Source organism: Chelonia mydas, chromosome 8 (assembly GCF_015237465.2).
Source record: "Chelonia mydas isolate rCheMyd1 chromosome 8, rCheMyd1.pri.v2, whole genome shotgun sequence".
In the NCBI taxonomy this organism is placed as follows: domain Eukaryota; kingdom Metazoa; phylum Chordata; order Testudines; family Cheloniidae; genus Chelonia; species Chelonia mydas.
The window spans coordinates 63,373,439-63,394,604 of record NC_057854.1 but is presented as its reverse complement, the minus strand read 5'-3'; the positions used below and the strand labels follow the sequence as shown (position 1 = coordinate 63,394,604).

At 42.1% G+C, this 21,166-nt stretch overlaps 1 long non-coding RNA gene across 1 annotated transcript in view; it reads right to left on the bottom strand.

Annotated features, from left to right (window-relative positions):
• Positions 1 to 19,267, bottom strand: part of LOC122461512 — a 49,745-nt gene extending 30,478 nt beyond the window's left edge. The window contains exon 1 of the long non-coding RNA XR_006283449.1: positions 19,133 to 19,267. This is a non-coding gene — a long non-coding RNA (uncharacterized LOC122461512). The remainder of the gene's footprint in view (positions 1 to 19,132) is intronic.
• Positions 19,268 to 21,166: the final 1,899 nt, after the last annotated feature.

Below are 21,166 nucleotides of genomic sequence, written 5' to 3'. Positions count from 1 at the left end.
GTGTGTATAGACCTTTGTTTACCTTAGGTTGAGAAGTTTTATAGTTTGCCTGGTGGGCTAAGTCATCCAACCCCCAAAAGCAATGGGAAACTGAGGCAATTGAGTGGAAGAAAATGAGGTAGGGAAGCCTCAGGCATGGTCATGTCCTGACACCAGAAAGGCAATGCACATTACAAGCACTGCTGCTTTTTTCCTTTACCTACATCCATTTTCAGCAAGTGAACTGGTGACTTCCTTGATCTCTTCCACTACTGATCATTTTGATTCCATGAAATGCCAACAGCAAAGTTCTTAGAAGCAGACACTAAAAACCACAAGTGGGGTTCTTAGGAATTTCCCCTGTAAATTCAGACCATTGCTCTTGATTAAGATTTGAAGGGGCCCCTCTTTCAAGCAGCATTTGGGGCCTCATCCAACCCCACTGAAATCAGTGGGAGTCTTTCCACTGGACATCTATGAGTTTTGGATCAGGCCCTGACATGTTAGGGATCAATAGGAAGCTAAAATCTGTAATATTTATATTTAGAAGGAAAAAGAAACAAAAATTATAGCAGGAAAACCAGATGTTATTTCCCTTTTTGTAGGCACTGTTTTACTTCCATAAGGGAAAGTTTTACTTTGCTTTAAGGTAATACTGGGTGCCTTACATTTCCATAGAAATCAGTGGGTGATTCAGATGCTCAGCACCTTGTAGAATCACTCTCCATGGGTCTCACCACTGTATATGAGCACAGACAGCAGGGTGCTTGGACGGGCTTACACCGCTCCCCCCAAAACAATTAGAGGTTTCATTAATAAGAGAAACCCTTGAATTTGGAACAGCTCATTCATCTTACTTGACTAAATTTGTCCATTTTATTACGAGTACAAGTCTACTCAAAGCAATATTCAACATTTAAATTTTTAATTCTAGACACAAAAGAGAAGTTGTCTGTGCCCCGTGCAAACTTAGAAAGCACATTGAAATTCTTTTATACACGTTGAGCAGTTTATCTGAGATCTGAAATGGGAAAATATTTCAGCATTGTTCAGTTTGTGTACAGCAGCTATGATTAACAAAAGATTGAGAAAGTTATGAATGAAGGGCCTGGGTCATTTTGGGGGTGTGAGGAATGCTCCACAGGGCCCTCACATGCCTTTTAATGAAAATGGGGGTGGTAAGCATTGCCTCAAACTATAAATGCTCTATTGCTCCTTTGGTATTTAGGACACTACAGAAAAGAACCCATAGAAAGGGGCCAGAGATTTTTAGTGTCAGCACAAGGGAATGTCATTTGTTTCTTTTCAGCGGAAGGCCTCAAATGAGTAAGGGGACAAGAGAAACAAATCTAGAGTTATTTTTAGAAATGCAGAAACCATTGCTCACATGGTGTGTTTCACTGAATTTCTACAAATACTGTACTGTATTAGGAGTATAAATAAATGGATTTATAAACCAATAAGAACTGGGTGGGTTTTTATTAAGGCTCAATTCTGGTTAATACGCTTAAGTCCCACTGACTTTAATGGGACTACTCATATGCATAGTCCAAACCTATTTAAGGATGGAATTCTTCAGAGGGCTTACCAATAAGAAACAAAGGAAGAAATTGCTTGATGTTACAGTACCGTTTGGGATCAGATTTGTTTTAAATCACGAAAACATAATTCCTCTAAAACCAACCTATTGTTTTCTACAACCCCTCTTTTGTAAAATCTAGCTTTTATCAATTGAAAATGTGAATAGCATTTTCTTTGTGGGTTATGGAAGTCTTGAGAAAAATATCTTCTAAGAGTCTCCTTAGGGCATCAAAACATTACTTATTTATGAAGTGTTTAGTCAAGAAACATAAGACAAGCTGGTTTCCATGAGGATGAAGATAAGTTAATAGATATGAAAGGGTTTTCTGCTATAGCTTCAAAATCTAAAGACACAATACAACTGTTTGAATATACAGAACAGAAGTGATAAAAGGTTTGGAAAATGAGGAAAGGTGAGGAGAACTGAGCCTGTTCATTCTAGAGAAAGGCCTGAGAGACATAAGCCTCTGCAAATATGTAATGAGACTACATAAGAGAAGAAGCAGCTGTTTTCATTTGTCCACAAGAGGTAATGAGTGAGCTGCAGCAGGGAAATTTTGGTTAAATAATAGGAAAATGTTATAGCTGCATGAAGAGTTATGAAGTAGAACAAGCTACCAAGGGAAGGTTGTGTGGAATCACTAGCACTGGGGATAATCATCATCCACTTATCAGGTGTTGAATAGTGCAAGGGGGGACCCTTTAACCTAGATGGTTCTGTGATTCATAAAGAATTCATTCTTATCAGGAGCAGATGGACATAAATTCAAGATCTGAAATCAGAATTTTGTTTTTATTGTACTTCCCACAGAGACTTTGGGGTGGCAAACTCATCTCTGAAAAGGAAACTGAGTAACTGTCTACATTCCAGTACACTAAGCTGTGTTCATCTGCAGTGCATATTATTTCCTTATTCCCTTACAGCTTCCGACATTGCAAATGCAAATTGAAGATGCTTGCAATATTTGTTAGCCCTTTGTGTTTAGGGAAGAGGGAATGGCATACAAACACCCAGGATAATGTGTGATCGTCTGACTCACTCACAAGCTAATATACAGTGGTGCAAAATATGTGTTCTCCCTGGGACTGACTCAGTAGTCTGTACGTGCTCAAGGGTTTATTGTTTTGTAGTTGTTTCACCCTCTAGTGGCAGAGAAGCCTCAACTCTCATGGATAATGAAGCGATAGAGGCCTGTGGTTTTTATAGTCAAACAGGCTGTGCTGGCATGTTTGCAGCTAGCTGCTAATGACTAATTTTGGTGTATTTATTGTGTTGATTTGTGGCAATATATCCTCTAAACACATACACATTACTTGTCATAGAGCAATGCAATGTATACTATTCTATACTAGAAGCATTAAAGTAATTAAGATGGTAATGAAGGGCAATAGTGTGTTAAGATAAGTAGTCATAACTCTGCAGATAGCGACAACCACTGTTGTAAAAAACCACTTGGTCCCCTCTTCCCCAATTCCAAGCCACCTGATTTAGTAGCAGTAATATTGTAGTAGTGCCCAAAGATCCCAGCACTGTACAATGCTTAGCGTAATGCAGCTCCAAACTCACATCCCATATTGAATTGTCATTTAAAGAACTGAAACGCAAAACAGCTGCCACCTTCTTCAAAACCTTCTCACCTTGATCTCTAAAGTAAAAGCCTTTATCCACTAAATTTCAAAGTATTATAGAAATAGGACACTTACATTTTATATATTTCCTATAATTGGGCTCAGTTCTGCAAGGTGCTGAGTATCCTTCACTGTCACCGTCCAGCACTTTGCAGGATTAGGCCCTTTATGCAGAACATGCCCAATCCCGTTTATTTAAATCAGTGACAGTTTTGCCATTGATTTAAGTGAAAACAAGGTTAGGCTCTTAAGAGTAGAAAAGGCTCATCCTCTTACCACATAAAATATGTGGTTCTGCAAGACTGTCTTGCATGTAAGTGAATGAATGCAGAGTTCTGAAAGAACACAGTTTAGCAGGAAAGTAGAGTTCCAAATTCTGACAAATTTTTCTGTTAAATAGCACGGCCTTTGGACAATTTCTTAAAAGGAGGATGTGTAAAGTACTGCATCCCCAGGGGAGCAATAGTGGACTCACCAACAAGCCATGTGGTTTAACACATCCAGTTATGGTACTATAAAAAAAAATCCATAAATATAATCACCCATTCAGTAAGTGGGGCATATGCTGTGCCTAAGTTCAGCAACTGCCTTTAGAAGAATTCTAATATGTCATGTGAATTTGTGTATTTTAGAATGTCTCTGACTATAAAAATCTTGCAGTATAACCAATGGCTAGTATTTTATAGGTAGCACTACCTACTTATTATGAAGGTTGTACAACACTTCCCACTATAAGAGCCTATATCCATTGGGGCAAAAAAATGTATGCCATGTGTGTATCTCAGGTTGAATGTTACTGGAAAATTCCAACCAAAGCTATTAGAGATTTTGAGAATGCAGCTAAGGGGGAAAAAAGACATTCTAACATGAGCAGAACAAATTCTAGTGACCTTTTCTTTGAAGAGTTCTAGCACCCCATATTTTGGAACAAGGACAGGAAATGTGGGTTTAGAGATTGGGCAACGGGAGGACCTAGTTGGGTCAACAGACAGATCCAATTAGAGGGTGGGGAGGGACTGGGACTGGGTGGGCAAGAAGACTGGAGGCAAGGAATTGTGGGGAGGAAGCTAGATATGGATGGACAAGATGAGGCATCTTAAAAAGGTATAAGACTAGGAGACTGGGGCATGAAACCTGGGACAAGCTAGGTGAAGAGAATGTGACTGGGATGAGGAGCCAGAGGTGAAGTTGATACAGGATTGGGACAGATTATAGGGGATGGGACAGAAGGAGTCACGCTTGGAGGAACAGGCAGGTGAATCTGTGTCCACTGGATCACATTCCTCTCCTGAGTTTGGAATTAAACCCCAGATTCCTGAATCTCACCTTTCCTCTATCAGCAAATATCTGTGAAACCCACTGTCAAAGTGTAACCCCATCCTCCTCTAGTGCTGCTCCACATAGACAGACAATGACAACCTACCACTGCTATCCTGGATCAGAGTTTTGAAATTTGGCAGGCAGTGGCAAGGGGTTACTCCATTAGTTCAAGTGCCAGAGGTCTATGTGGGGGGATCTAAGGGTTCCAGACTGGCTGTAGAACTATGGGCATGTCAATATGATGTCACTTGATGACACTTCTGGTTTTTTTAAGTTGACTTTGTTAAACAATGAGAAAGTTACACACACAAAAATATCTGATGTTAAAAGAACATTAAGGTTGTGAAGTCAAGCACTCAAGAGTTAGGAAATGCCATAATTAAGGTCACATGTGCAACCTTAATTCATCCTCCTTATATATATGCATTTGGATACAGTCTTTAATTGCATGATCACATACTGTTTTTCCACAGGATTCCTTATTCATTCAGTGCACAGCATGGACCTACTCTGGAAAAGAATCAAGGATGTGTAATCAAAAAGGACCCCTGCCTCATTTATTGAGAAAGGTGGAAGATGTGTAGTGAATGAGGTAGGGGATTATAGGAAGAGAAAGGATGGTCTCATGGTTAAGGCAGTTAAATGCTGCCCTGGAGACTTGAATTGTATCCCTGCCTGGGCCAGAGTTCTTATATGATGCTGGGCAAGACATTTAAACCAAATATTTCACAGGTGGTCTCTAGAAGGATGTTCCTCATTTTCTGGGTGTCCAACTTGAGACCCTGGGGTCTGATTTGCATAAGCACACACAGCTGCAGTCAATGAGATACGGGGTTTGAACATATAAAGTGCTATATAATGCTAAGTTCTCCAAAATATCAGGTCCTATGCATCTCAAATTTGGCACCCAAAATTAGTGAATATTTTTGACCTTAATCTCTCTGTGCCTCAGCTCCCCATCTGTGAAATGGGGATAATACCCCCTCTTGTCCTGGGGTGGTGAAAATAAAATTATGAAGTACTCAGATATAGTGATGATCACCATAGTTTAATTTTGTCATGTGCTTTTCTGTCTTCAGGAGGGGGTTTAAATAGTATGCCATAAATAAGGCCTAGGGCCACAGGTTAGACAATGAGCAGAAAACAAAACATTGAATTGTTGCTCACTCTGTGTACTGTTCACTCTGTGCACTGACCATACTACCTGCCATAGAAAAAATGGTTCAGCATTGCCATTTTAGGATCACCCCATAAAAATACTCTAATGAATTGTTCAGGTCCTTTAGAGGACTAAATTTAGCTCAGTTTTTTAATTTCTGTGTAGAAAAGTGTTAGAACTAAGGTCTTATTTTTGAGTACTCAACATAATAATGTTGAAGTTGCTCGAGCAAAGATAGGACTTCCCTTGTGTGTTAAAATTTCTTCTTTAATTGTATTATTACATGCAAATTCTCAAATAATCTAAAAAGTAGCTTTAGAAAATTCTTAAGTCCTTAGGGGACAGGAACTCCATCCACCTTTATGTTTGTACAGCTCCTAGCACAATTGGGCTCCAGTCCTATCTGCGATCTCTGGGCATTACCAATTAGACTAAGCATTCTGTACCATTTACATTTGTTGTATATTTAAACTAATTTTGTTGAGATTTACCATTTGACTTAGGGACAAATCCTGGGAAGTACTGACCATTCCTAGCTCTGACTGAAGCTGTACAGCACATTACACAACAGTGAGGGGAGAGGAAACTTGTAAGAGTAGCATTTTACAAAATGCAGTCCAGGCTCTGAATGTCAATGAAGCCAATAATGCTTCAGGTCTAAATCCTGGTCTGAAAAATCCACATGGTAAATTGCATGGAACAATGTGTCCCTGCCTTGTAGATTAAGGTCTGAGTCAGCTCTGCCTACGTTTAAAACAGCAGCTGCAGAAAAAGTAAATCTCAGATCGCATTTTTAGAGCGCTGAACCACCTCATTCAACAGAGCACAAAAGCTTCATTGTACCCATGTGGACTCTCTCTTTCAGGTCAGCTTTTCTCTGTGGAAGATGTTTGGGCCAAATATTTCCCCATTCCACTCCCTTCTCTACTTAACTATCTTGAGAAGCTCTCCCTCTCTGGACTCTGAAAGGAAGATCTAGGACAGAGGGAGGCTTGCTTGTTCTTTGCCACACAAGGTTCACTGCAATTCCAAGCAGGAGGCAAATAATTTCAAACTGTGCAAGCATTCCTTATTAATCTTTTAAGTCACCAATGAGGTAGATAAGCCTCCATATCCGCATTTTACAGATGGAAAAAAACAAAGAGTAAATGAGTTCTCAGGGAATTCACACCAAATAAGTGTCAGACTCAAGAGTGAACCCACTTCCTTTCACTTGCATGTTAGGCTCAATGACTAGTGGGTTAGGCTCTATCTCCATTTTTCTAGCTGGTTTTCAAAGATGCCTAATAAGAATATGTTGCAAGCACATAGTATTTGTTCATCTGTAGGTCTCAAAAAAATAGACAATGGCAAGCATTTGATAATGGTAAGTATGAGCAACCCATTTTACCAACAGTATAACAAATACAGTTTGAAGGAGCTGCTGGCAGAGACACAGCAGTCTTGTGAGTGAGACCAGGCTTTAACCAGCACAGCCATCAGTGATAAAGAAGGCTTATTGAGGGCGCAGGAACAAACCATCCCGAAGTGCAGAAAGAATAGCAAATATGGCAGGTGACCAGCTTGGCTTCATAATGAAGTCTTCAATGAGCTTAAACTCAAAAAGAAAGCTTAAAAGAAGAAGTGGAAATTTGGACAGATGACTATGAGGAGTATACAAATATTGCATGAGTACAAGTAGAGCATGCAGGGGTGTAATCAGGAAGGCCAATGCACAGTTGGAGTTGCAGCTAGCACGGGATGTGAAGGGTAACAAGAAGGGTGTCTACAGGTACATTAGCAACGCAAGAAGGTCAGGGAAATTGTGGGACCCTTACTGAATGGGGGAGACAACATAGTGACAGATTATGTGGAAAAAGCTGAAGTACTCGATATGAAGACCAAGGCAAAAAAAGCAGACAAGGTCAGCTCTCAGACTGCTGCACTGGGCAACACAGTATGGGGAGGAGGTGAGCAGCCCTCAGTGGTGAAAGAACAGGTTACGGACTATTTAGAAGAGCTGGATGTGCACAAATCCATGGGTTCAGATATAATGCATCCAAGGGTGCTGAGGGAGCTGGCTGATGTGATTGCAGAGCCATTCGCCATTATCTTTTGAAAATTTGTGGCGATCGGGGGAGGTCCCGGCGACTGGAAAAACGCAAATATAATGCCCATATTTAAAAAGGGGAAGAAAGAGAACCCGGAGAACTACAGCCCGGTCAGCCTCACTTCAGTCCCCAGCAAAATCATGGAGCAGGTCCTCAAGAAATCCATTTTGAAACACTTGGAGGAGAGGAAGGTGCTCAGGAACAGTCAACACGGATTCACCAAGGGCAAGTCATGCCTGACCAACCTGATTGCCTTCTATGATGAGATAACTGGCTCTGTGGCTATTGGGAAAGTGGTGGATGTGATATACCTTGACTTTAGCAAAGCTTTTGATACGGTCTCCAACAGTATTCTTGCCAGCAAGTTAAAAAAGTATGGATTAGATGAATGGACTATAAGGTGGAAAGAAAGCTGGCTAGATCGTCAGGCTCAATGGGTAGCGATCAACAGCTCAACGTCTAGTTGGTAGCCGGTATCAAGCGGAGTGCCCCAGGGGTTGATCCTGGGGCTGGTTTTGTTCAACATCTTTATCAATTATCTGGATGATGGGATTAATTGCACCCTTAGCAAGTTCGCAGATGACACTAAACTGTGCGTAGAGGTAGATATGCTGGAGGGTAGGGATAGGGTCCAGAGTGACCTAGACAAATTGGAGGATTGGGCCAAAAGAAATCTGATGAGGTTCAACCAGGACAAGTGCAGAGTTCTGCACTTAGGAAGGAAGAATCCTATGCACCACTATAGGCTGGGGACCGACTGGCTAAGCAGCAGTTCTGCAGAAAAGGACCTGGGGATTACAGTGGACAAGAAGCTGGATATGAGTCAGCAGTGTGCCCTCATTGCCAAGGCCAACGGCCTTAGTAGGAGCATTGTCCAGCAGATCGAGGGAAGTGTTTATTCCCCTCTATTTGGTACTGGTGAGGCCACACCTGGAGTATTGCGTCCAGTTTTGGTCCCCCCACTACAAAAGGGATGTGGACAAATTGGAGAGAGTCCAGCGGAGGGCAATGAAAATGATTTAGGGGGCTGGGGCACATGACTTACGAGGAGAGGCTGAGGGAACAGGGGTTATTTAGTCTGCAGAAGAGAAGAGTGAGGGGAATTGGATAGCAGCCTTCAACTACTGTACCTGAAGGGGGGTTCCAAAGTGGATGGAGCTCGGCTGTTCTCAGTGGTGGCAGATGACAGAACAAGGAGCAGTGGTCTCAAGTTGCAGTGGGGGAGGTCTAGGTTGGATATTAGGAAACACTATTTCAGTAGGAGGGTGGTGAAGCACTGGAATGGGTTACCTAGGGAGGTGGTGGAATCTCCATCCTTAGAGATTTTTAAGGTCCGGCTTGACTAAGCCTTGGCTGGGACGATTTAGGTGGTGTTGGTCCCACTTTGAGCAGGGGATTGGAGTAGATGACCTCCTGAGATGTCTTTCAACCCGAATATTCTATGATAAGATGTACAGACAAGGGAGTTTCAGAGTGGTAGCCGTGTTAGTCTGGATCAGCAAAAAAAAAAATGAGGAGTTGTGACAATGGAGTTGGGAGAGGACAGGAATCAAAGACGGTTGCAAATATCATAGTCTTGGTAGGTGAGTTAGTCTGAATTAAGGCCAGCACTAACAGACACTGTGGCAGGCTGAAGTTCCATGTATGTCAGCCTGCCAACCTTTTTCCATAGATAAGCCACATTCATTGTGAATATTCCAGTCAGGTAACTAGATTACAATACAGCCATACAAATGCCAGCACTAGGAACAGTAAGCCCTATAGTATTCTACTTCTATTTTTACTGATGGATGTGTTTAGGAGTCATGAAACAAAAATTCAGAAGCTTCCTCCCCTAAAAAAAAATAAAAATGAAGATTCCCTCTGTCCCAGTGCCAATATACCAGCATTTCACCCTTACAGATGCCATACTAATGCTTAATATATGTTATAACTAAAGCTAAACTAATAGCCCCATGTAGGAAGAGTCCTGAAAGGCTTCTTGGCAACACATGGACACTGCCTGCTTTTAAAGGGCCACGCACAGGTGTTGTGTTAGCGCCCACTGTAACCCTTTTAACAGGCTGTGGATCATGAGGGCTGCTACAAGCTATATTGATTTAATTCCATTCATTCCCTGAATGTGGCTAAGAGTATACAGATTTCTCTTTCCTGTGATCCTATTCTTTCCTCCCCCCAAATAAGCCACACGCAATCAGGGGTCAAACAAAAGGAAGGACTGTAGGAAGAAAGATCTCAGTTTTGAGTCTGCAGGCCTGATTTTCTTGAAACTCACATAAGTGTAATGGAGACACTTGATTGAAGCCAAATGAAGTAACATCGCTGTGAATGAGATCACAAGCTGGAATCAATTGACAGTCTCCATAATAGGAGACTTACACACTCTGCTCTAAGAGCTGTGCACATGGGCTCTCGTCACCCTGGGTTATGCCCCAGGGTATAGGTGTCTTTACAGTGCTTCTGCATATGGAATTTCCTTTTTCGGAACACGTGGAGGTTTTTATTTCCTTGTTTGTGGCTGTCACAGGGTAACTGATCCCTTCAAGAAAGAGAGCAGGATCCAGTGCACCTCGTGACATACTTTCCCACCCCTCTTGAGCCTTCCTATGCCCAAATGTATGCTCGGTGGCCATCTTTTGTTCAAGTTCTCCAGTCATATAGGCACTACTGCTTTCTCTGGCACCAAAAGGGCTAGCAATTCTTTGTCAATAGCCTTTGTTTTGCCACTCAGAAACTGTGTGATAAAAGCCAGGCCAGCACTATGTCCAATGAACTTTATATAACTCATGTAATCCCCCAGAGTTCTTGGCATGCCATAATTTATAACAGAGTCCTTGGGCTATCTTCCAAGCCATCTACAAGATCAGGCTGTGATCCTGGTTAAGTTTGTGTAAAGCTAGGGTTGTCCTGGAGTCTCCAAGAATTAAATATGATTTTTTAATTAAAGATGCCATGTGATGAAACCTTCAGGAATATGTCCAACCAAAATTGGCAACCCTAAAGCTGTTTCACAATTCTGAGGAAGTGCCTTCTCAGTGCACCCACTTTAGCACTGAGAATGTCAGTGACAATATCCATCTTCTTCTTAGGGTTTCCAATGACTCAGGCCTGCATACCCTTATCTGGCTTTCCTTTAACTGAACCCACTTCTGTTCTTCTTCCACCCACATTGTTATGGGAGTAATATCTCCCTCCACAGACCTGCTGTGTCCTTTCATACTTTTCTCCACAGCCAGAACATACTACCCGGGGGCATTTGTTTTTCTCCATCCAATCTGGGTCCCCATCATAGGAGCTGGAACTAGGTGCTGGCGGTGTGGCAGCACCCCCTGCCTGGAAGTGGTTTCCATTATATAAAAGGTTTGCAATTTGGTTCAATGGCTCTCTGCACCCCCACTATACAAATTGTTCCAGCACCCTAGTCCCCACAGTCCTTTATTTCAATCCCATAATAGTCAAGGCCCCCATCACCCTGTAACAGTGTCTTTAACAGTCTGGGCCTCCCCAAGTTTTCATAGGGTCCTGTGCAATGGGCCAGACCTCATAATGTGGATTAGGTAGTAGAAAAAAAAACCCACCACACAAACCTTTCATGTCCTTATTGCCCACAATCCATCCATACTGTTGGGTGGGGCCATATCTCTTTCCCTTTCTGCGTTTGGGGCAGCTAATCTCTTCCTGTCAGTGGATCCCCTCAAAATGTTGCCATGGAAGCCTGGAACTCCTATGGTCATTGATTCTGCTCTACCTGCTAACTTTGTAGGGTGGCTAACTCACCCACCCAGGAAAGACAATGTCAACAGCTTTCTCTTCTCCTTTCCCTCCTTGATTTGATGGTGGGGAGGGAGGGTGTCCATCTCACAATCTTGCAAACACCACCATATGTTAAAGGCATAACTGCCTGGTAGCACTCACTTCTGGCCAAGGATAGCTCTGCTGGGGCCTGCCTCAGTGTCTCCTTAACTCAGGCTCCCTTAAAAAAGGGGCAAACATTCCCCCTTCTGGAGTCCAATTTATTACATTCAACAAGAAGTCTTTGAAAAGTAAACCTCAAATCTTTGAAGTCTTCATCCCACTTTCAGCTGGGCCCAGCCCCTCCTCCCACACATCCTATCTTCCCTTCAGCATTCAAACACTCTTCTGCTTCAGTCCCAAGCGGGGCACAGCTCCCTCCCTGAAGGGCTGTTTTCTTGCTCTCCTAATACCTCTTGCCTGGAGTTCAGGCTTCACCAATGGATTGCTGGAAATGATTGGGACATATCTGCAGACACTGCAGGGAGTATGGTGGTTCCTGTAGGTCTCTGAGCTGGCACAAGAAGCTGTCATTTAAGTAAGTAAGTAAGTAAGTAAGTAAGAAAGAAAGAAAGAAAGAAAGAAAGAAAGGCCTAGGTACCTTTCCTTAGGCCCAGTTGGGCAGAAGCTAATCTGTCCAGGTGCAGTGGACACTGCTCCCTTCCTTGCAGGGCCAGTCACTCTGTGACAGGAGCCCTGTTGCTCTTATCTGCTGTGACACTTAATCACAAAGTGTTGAATTCACCTGTGCAGAAAGCCATTCTAGTCTTTATACACCACTTACCAAGGGCTTAAGTGGAGTTTAAGTTGGTGCATAAGCCTTGTGCTGTTTCTCCCCACAGAAGTGAATATCACCCATATAGACCACAGTCACAGAATAATATCAAGAAACAACACTTGTAACACCGGAAATGGTCAGCAATCCACAGGTGGCTTTACTCTGTAATCAATGGGGAAAAGTGACAGAACCTTCAGAGGATCTGAAGAAGCTCTCTCTGAACAGGACTGTCATTAGCACTACAGGTGAAAAACCACCCCAGGACACACTCTCCTATTAGCCAGAGAGGAAATGGTAGCCTGCATTCTGACACATGTCAGCATCAAGGTTGAGCAGAAAAGCAGTGATGCACATACCAGCATGTGTACTAGTGGTGTGATTATCCTCACTGCATTTTATATTTGGAATCAATTGACAATCACCACAACAGGGGATTTACGCACTGGGCAAACGGTTATCCTGCTGAGGTGACCTGTAAAAGGGTGGAATTGTTTGTTTTGAATGTTACTGTCACGCTTGTGAGTGGATTATGAGATTCTGCTCCCCTGTAGAAACATTGGCTTGCCTGTGTGTCGCTACGTAAATGGAAGGGGCATGAAGCCGCTTTCACCTTATGCTACCAAGAAATGTATGTATCTAGATCTAAAAAAAAAAAAAAAAAAAAATTTAGATAGGCTTTTCCACCTGTCCCTCTTCCCTAATCTGAAAATCATCTAGGCTGCCTCTCTCCCACCCACTCAGAAATTGTAACCCTTCTTCGAGGCTCAGACCTTAAAATCCAAAACCCTCCACCCTCTGTGTATAAAGATATTAATGACTAGCAAATTCATCTTCACTTACTGTATAGCTACATATCTGTTGCTCTCTCATATATGGAGGAGTAGAGGAATCACCATGTCAGTAATAACCTGAAATGCCAGAAGTATGTATTTCCATACTGTGCCAGCTTCCCAAAGAACAGAGTACATACAAAGAATCTTTCCACATATGGTGGAGACATCCATATAATAAATACCATTTATCTTTGCACTTCTTGACCATTTTCACTCTACTCGCCCACTAATCCATCTGCCCCCCAAACTTCTGAGCATCGTCAAACAGCTGCCATTTAAAAAACAAAAAACAAACGAAGACATAACACAACCTGCCAGAGAAATGTTTCACCAGTGCTGTACTAATGATGCGTGAAGTGCTTTGGGATCCTTTAGAATGAAAGAGCTATTAATGAGCTAAGAAATTAGGCCCCAATTCTGCAAGGAGTTACACACATGCTTACCTTCACCACCGATGGTAGAAAACTAACTGAAATGGTCTGTAGTAGACTACCATAATAGTGAAGCTAAGCATGTGAATAAGCGTTTGCAGGATCAGGGCCTTAGAGAGCTGGTATTTGAGCTGACTTCTTTTCTCATATTTCACCCTACTGTATTATAGGCTATGTTATGAAACTGTCTATAAGAGGCAAGCACTTTTCTGAGACTCCTGCATTATTCAATCACAACAGGAGAAATTAAAGATAAAAAGATAAGCTTCACTTCAGAATTTTCTTGCTTTTGTCAGTTAAGGTTATGGCCTTAATAGTATTTCAAACTTTTTTTTAACATATTCTGGGCTTGGGCTATCTTACGCCTGACTGACATTTAGAAAACAACATGTCAGTCGTCTTTTAGAGAGAACATGCTTGCAGCATGCAGCGCAGAAAATGTTAGCATAGCAAAGAATGCTGTGAGCAACAGAACATGTCAAGGTCCTTCCTAAATCAGTTGAAAATATTTTCCTGTGAGGAGGAGGATTGGATAACTCTAAAGCAGGAGTAAAGCTAGTTAGACTATTTATTGCAAATAATTTTAATTGCTGATTATTCTGCTTGCAAATTATTTAATTTTACAAATTATTTGTTGTTTTTAAATATTCATCAGATTTTATTTGGCTGCATTTCAGTTGCTGGTTTGTTCACTTCAATTATAGAGTTAACCATTCACAGTGTGTGATTTGTCACCTGAGTCACATGGTGTTGTTACTGCTCCCTGACTGGATGGCTGAAACTTTTTTAAATAAGATAATGAAAGTGGCAAATGATGATCACCACAAGTTTTGGACAAAAAATAATTTGAAGAGGTTTTGCATTGGCAAACATTTGTAAATACCCTGTATACTCATAATAATTAATATGATACTGTGAATAACAACAAACTGAACTCATCACCTGTCTGAATTTACTTCATATGATACCTGACCAGCTCTAGCCAGAACTGATGGTCAGTAAGATAACAAGAAGCTTCAGTTAATGTCATAACCATTACAGATAGGCCCAACATGCAAAGTTCAAGTCTGGAGATAAACTTTCACAAAGATCAGAGAGACGATCCGTTCAGATCCAAACTCTTAAAGATCAGGGTGTTCAGAACTGGCATTTTAGTGTAGGTATGTCACTATTGTTTATTTCCGCCCTTTGCAATTAACTCACCTTTCTTTTTGACTGCCTGGTTTCTACTAAACCTTCCCACTGCAGGTTTGCCCTCATATAGGAACTTTTCCCTACCATGCTTTTCTAGAGGCCGGCTAGCCCTTTGACTATTGAAGAGAAACACTCCTGCAGCCTTAAAGTGGCCATTTTGCCACAGCTTGCTCTTTGTTGCTATTCCTGCTTCCTGAGCTGGTAAGAATCCTTACTTTTCCATAGTTTTTCCTTTCTTCCTCCTCACAAGAGGACACATTCTCATAGCTCCAATGACCGTTCTGGTAACTGATCCCTAAAAGTAGTTCATCCTTCTCCTTGAAGGAGTTACTGAGGAATTATGTATAGATTGTAGCTATACAAACATACTTATTGGGGAAGAAACCTGAATTTGTGGGTCATTTTCATCTCTATGGTGCTTCGGAGCACGGTATTTCCTCGTGGGGTGAACTTGTGGACATTCTTATTTACCTGTTTGTTGCCCAGTTGCTCTTGTCTGCTAATAAACTTAATCATGTAGGGTCAAATTCACCTGTGCAGAGAACCAGCATAAGAATGATTAAAAAAAAATCATTTTTGTCATCTCCTTTACAAGTGTATGAAGGTGAAGGAAATCTTACTCATGAGGGAAGTGTGACATGTACTATGGAGCAACATGATGAAAACCTTCAGGGTCTGGTTTACAAGTCACCTGTATTTTCCTATTGTTCTATTGCTGGTGAATCCTGAACATACCTGCTCCTTTTATGAGCCCATAAGGATAATTTGCAGGCAGATCACAGCTCTATATTGGGAAAATCAAAGATGGAAAAGAAGCCAGCAGGTCTCCATCTCCAACTGTGCAAAGGGGAAGTGCCAATAAACAAGCATGGATCCTAAGATGGAGAGGGGCGATATGACAGGTTCCTGGCTGAAGCCTGTAGCATTTCCCACGGCCCTCTGAAGAGGGGAGCAAGGAACTAGAGGGCAGTGTCCTTTGTGGCATAGTATGAGGTAATCACCACCTTCCTGATCTCAGTGAGCTAGGTCTTCACAGAGCTGGCTAGAAAATAATCCCACAATAATGGATGAGCTTCTTCTAAATTCCCAAAACAAAACAAAAAAGTAATAGAAAAAAAACTAGGTAAAGGTTTCTTATGGTGGTAATAATACTTAGCATTTATGTAGCTCTTCTCACATTCAACTCATTTTATAAACATTGTGGAGAATCCTGCCGGCCTTATCACCTTTGTGCAGTACTTAGAACTCTGGTTAAGCAGTTTTTAAAAGATATGTTGAATGCTATTTATGCATAAGGCATCCAGAATTACACCTATTATCTAATGACTCCTTTCAGCAATCCTTTGAGCTAGGTACAGTTAGTATTATTTCCATTTCACAGAAGGGAAAAATTGAGACAGAAGGGATAAATAACTTGTTCAAGGCCACAGAGAGAGTCGTGTCACAGCTAGAACTTGAACTCAGCAGTTCTTAGTTCTTCGGAGTATATTCACAACAGTATACCTCTTTCCTTTTCTTAGAAGGGAGGATTAAGAGAGAAATGAGGACTAACAAACTGAACACAAGTTCACCAAACAAAGCAGCTGAGAAGAAAGTCTGCTCAGTTCTGGGAGGTGTTCTTGCTGAGGGATCGTTCTTACCAATGCACTATAGCTTCGCTTGTAAGACTACACCTGAGATACTGTGCACAGCTTGGATCTCCACATTTTAAAAAGATGCGGAGAAAACAAAAAATGTTCAAGGAAACTGAAATAAGCAATAAAAGGGAATCAGATAATTTGATTTAGCTGCAGTGAAAAGTAAAGGGAAATGAATTCATTTAGCCTTATGGCACAATGCTTAAGGGGATAGATGTGAACTTTGTGTTAATTAGCTATCAGCAAACCTGTTTTTAAAAAAGAAAAGAAAAAGAAAGATAGGCTGTCCCAGCCCATCCTACTATCCTCTCAAACCTTTGCCCCTTTCTAGCACTGACCTGAACTTACCCTATTTGAAGGATCTGAAACGTTTGATTCGCTATTTATCACATAGCCCCTCACTTCTGGGTTTTGTTCAGGACCAGAAAGACCAAAATACCATAAAAAGGCAGTTCTCGTGTTTCAGGCCAGACCCCAGGCCTTTGTAATGGGACTGTAGTTGCAACCTGAAATCCCAGAAATCAGGGTCAGGGAGCTCCTGCTCTCATCAAGTTTCCCAAGTACAGTCTGTAGATATACTAAGGTCAGACAGTTTCGATAAGATTCAGACAAACAGTTCTTCTCCAGATGAACCTTTTTGAGATTTTCCCATTGCTATTATAAATACTCAATGCAATGGAGCAAAAAGAACTATTGATCTGATCGTCACCTGTAAGGGCTTGTTCCTTCGAGTCCGCTAGTCTCTGAACTCCCATTGACTTTAGTGGCAGTATCTCAAACAACGAGCTTGTAGGTTTAGGTCCAAAATGAGAAGCAGTGGTTTTAAAGTAATTAATGTTTGTGAGGTACTCAGTTATCCTAGTGATGCTTGCCACATCATTACCTCGATAAAGATTAAATTGCAGAAGAGATTAGCTTATTTGATGTGGAGAATGGGGGAAATTTTGTAATATTTTTGTGAAGAATAAGTGTGACTCAGTTTACCCACTCACTTTGTATTGCTAAGCACAGGACATGAAGGAGTTAATTTCCTCCTCTGAGACAGGGGAAGAGAAATTGGTGGATGTCATATACACCAGACTCAGCTGGGCCTATCAAGAACCAAATGGAATGCACACATGTGAGTGGAGGGTCCTGCACAAATAATGGAAACCTCAGTGCCTGACAACCAAGGAAGAAGAACAGGTGGCCACGGAGCGGTTGATTCTGAAGACAAAAGGAACCAGTTTCGAGCAGAGTTTGCTGCTATGCTCAGACAGGGACATAGATCCAAAGAGACTAAGCTGGATACCAGCCAGTGAACCATGGACAAACAGGGCAGTTGCTTCTGCCAATATAGACTTAATGTTAAGCTGAGCTTTTCCCATGCTGACCTAAGAACTCTCAAAGACTGTATACCAGTTGACTAATAATTACTGGTTTGTTTCAAAAAGGCTTCCCTGTCATTGCAGCTACTCACTGGTTGCATTGCTCCCTGAAATGATTAAAGTCTATAAAGAGGGATCTGAACTCGTTGGGACTTGCTTCTTCTTAGCATATGCGCAACATGCCTCAGGTGCCACGTGATCAGGATTCATCACCAAATTTGGTCCACTGGTTGGATCATTAGCTTCCCCAGGTTGGGCCAGGTACTGACGGGGAGCGACGTGAATGCTGATCCATGCCCCCCTTTGGGACTTGCTGTAGAGCCAGCTGTAGTGAAAAACAGGGTACTGGTATCTGAAGGCATAGTCTGAGTTTTAGACCTTTAGGCTCATCCTTGTGAAAAACTGAGCTTCGAGTTTGGTAAATAATTGGGGTACTTCCAGAAGAGAGTGTAAAGGCTCAGGCATCAAACCACTGACACTTCACTATTAGAAAAAACTTGGACTAATGGGACAAAGAAAGAGTGGAACAATTTGTCTAGCTGAGGCAGTTAAGGTTGATTCAATATAGATACATAAGTCAAGACTAAATATGTGAAAAGAACAGAATAACTAGTTTGCTTGATGCAGTAGACCCTAACCCAAGATAATCTGATTCCTGATTGCAGAGCATGAAAATAGCATCATTAAGGTTAAGAGTTTGTCACAGTTCTTTTCAGTAAAGGTCACAGACAGGTCGCAGTCAATAAAAATTCACAGAAGCCCATGACCTGTCTGTGACTTTTACTAAATGTAATGGTGGGGGGCTGATGTGGGGATGACTGAAACCTTAGCAGGGTGGGATGAGAGCCTGACCCCCACTGCAGGGGAAGGGGGCCTAGCACCCACCACCTAAAACAAATAACAGCTCTAGCAGCTTGGGGCTGCGGGGCCCCTGCCGGCTGATAGCTCCAGGCCTGCAACCCTGGGGCTGATGTGGAAAATGTCACGGAGGTCTCTGAAAGTCACAGGATCCATGACCTTTGTGACATAATCATATTCTTAAGTGTTATTTAAGTATGTAATGGTCCTCACTCAGGGTCTGGTTGGGGAGTGTGGCCTAGTAGTCATAGCTGCAACCCCTGATTGCCAAGGGGCGTGTGGGGAGGGGAGCCCGGGACCTCCCACTCCATCAGGCTCTGACCCAGGGCCCTTTGGCTACCAGTAGTCTGGCAACCAAGGCTGCTTAAGGCTGTCCTCCCGAGGCCTCTTCCTCTTATCCCTGCCCTCCCCGCACCCGGTCATGTTAGCCCAAGGCTTTCCCCTGTTGGGAAAGTCCAAACCAAAATAAGTAAAAGAGGGTTACCATTGTCCACGGTCCATAGGCAGGAGAAAGGGGAATACTTCCATCTCTGATTGTCTTGTGGGATGGGTTCTCCCTTCCCTTAGGGAGGGCCCCTTTGGGCAGCTGTGATAGAGCCTTTAGACTTGGCTCGCAAGTTTGCTCACCTCCAGTTCTGCCCCACAAATGAGCTAATTCCCTGTTTTTTAATTCCTCCAGCAGATGGAGCATTTGCGGCAGGTGTGGCGGGCCAGGCTGGCTGAGCCCAGAATAATCCCATAACCCCTTGTTGCCCAGTGTGGGGTTTGTACACCCCATCACAAAGTACCAGACATAAGAGATTTATACACAGTAAGTCTTCAGCCATATATCCCAAAGTAACAAGAGGGGGCTTATGAGGAGAAACAAGATGCCTTCGAAATGAAAGTAGAAAGAAAGTCAAGTGTTAAGAATGACACCACAACTTCACCATTTTAAGAGCCACATTCTGTAACACCTGCTCATTAGGCCCCATGTGCCACAAAATGGGCATCCAGTATCGGTCATGGACTATATAGCACCCACTCAGCTTTTTCTTATGTAGCATATGTTTTCTCAAAGTGTTAAAATTTCATGTTGTGTCTATTAAATGTGCCAGACAGTCAGACCTACATAATGAGGGCTATTTTCTACCAGCTGAAGAAGTACAGTACAAGCAATGGCAGCAAAGGCCTTAGTCTAAAAAAAAGAGAGTTTGCCTATTAATTTCAAAATCAGTTAAGTCTCCAAACTTATTCCTGTCCTTTCTGCTGAGACTGCCCCCAAAGGATGTCTGCCGTGCTAGGGGGTGTAAGAGTTTGGTGAGGTTAGTTACCTGCTATGAACTGGACTGAGCTCACCAACACCTATGTGGTATTTTTTAAATGTACAGTAGTATTTTGCACTTGTATTTTGACCTTTTTTAATTTAACTTTTTTATTGGTTTCGGATATTTGGAAGCATTCCTTTTCTCTCTTTAGGACAATTATTCACCTCACGTTCTGTCCAGAGATTGTTCGCTGTGGCTTCTTTGCCCCAGGATCAGATTGCAGGGGGCCATAGCAGGCTACCAGCTCCTAGGCTCTTGGCAAATCCACATTCCTGAAGGAACAGTTAAGCAGACCAGCTGCTACAGAGCTCCAACTTCAAGTCTATGAACATTCTTCTTTCTCCACTCCCTCAGGCACCACAGAGCCTTAATCTGTCCATATTTGGTATGCTGTCCCCACAGTAATGATATAAGGGCTAATCATATAGGCAATGAGTGGAAGAGTCCCTGTGGTGGGCATATGTGAACTCTGTAGCCCTGTTCTTATGCTGTTCCTTCTCCATTATTTGTTTGGTTTAAGACAGCTGAGGGATATATGCAGTAGCCTTGAAGACTCAAAATGTTGTGCATGTTTCCAGACAGAGATCCCTACTGAACTGTGTAGTTGAAGTGGAAGGTAGACACAGCCAACCTTCATTCACTAGAAATACATTTTAAAAATGAATAATTATTGAAAATATTTTCTCCCGTATTATAGTCCAGTTTAAAAAGAGCACAAAACAGAGATGGACATAGGATTTGCTGTACTGAACCAGACCCATTGGTCTATCAAATCTGGTACCCTACTCCTGGGAGTGGCTAACGTCAGCTACTACAAAGGATGCTTTACTAGCAGTCTCAAGGCCATAAACAAAAGAAGCCCATTTGGCCCAAAACCACAACTGAATTCGCCAGGAAATGCCAATCATTTCTAATACTAATTGCCTTAATACAAGTTAGAACTGAGTTTACTTTTAAATTGTTTAATGGTAATTCACTAGTGGAGTAGAATACTCCTTTTTAGTAGCAAACAAGCTACTTCAATGACTGCAATAAGTCGCTGTTCTAGACATTACAAAGAACATTTGTCAAAGCAGTCTAGATTCACATACTTTTCAGGGCATTACATATTTTAATGTTTTGGTCAAATACTATAAAAAGAAAAGCCATACAGCAGTGGCCCCTGCTGTCCTATATGTCGCAAGCTTGTTCTGGAGGGAACGTTTTTTAGG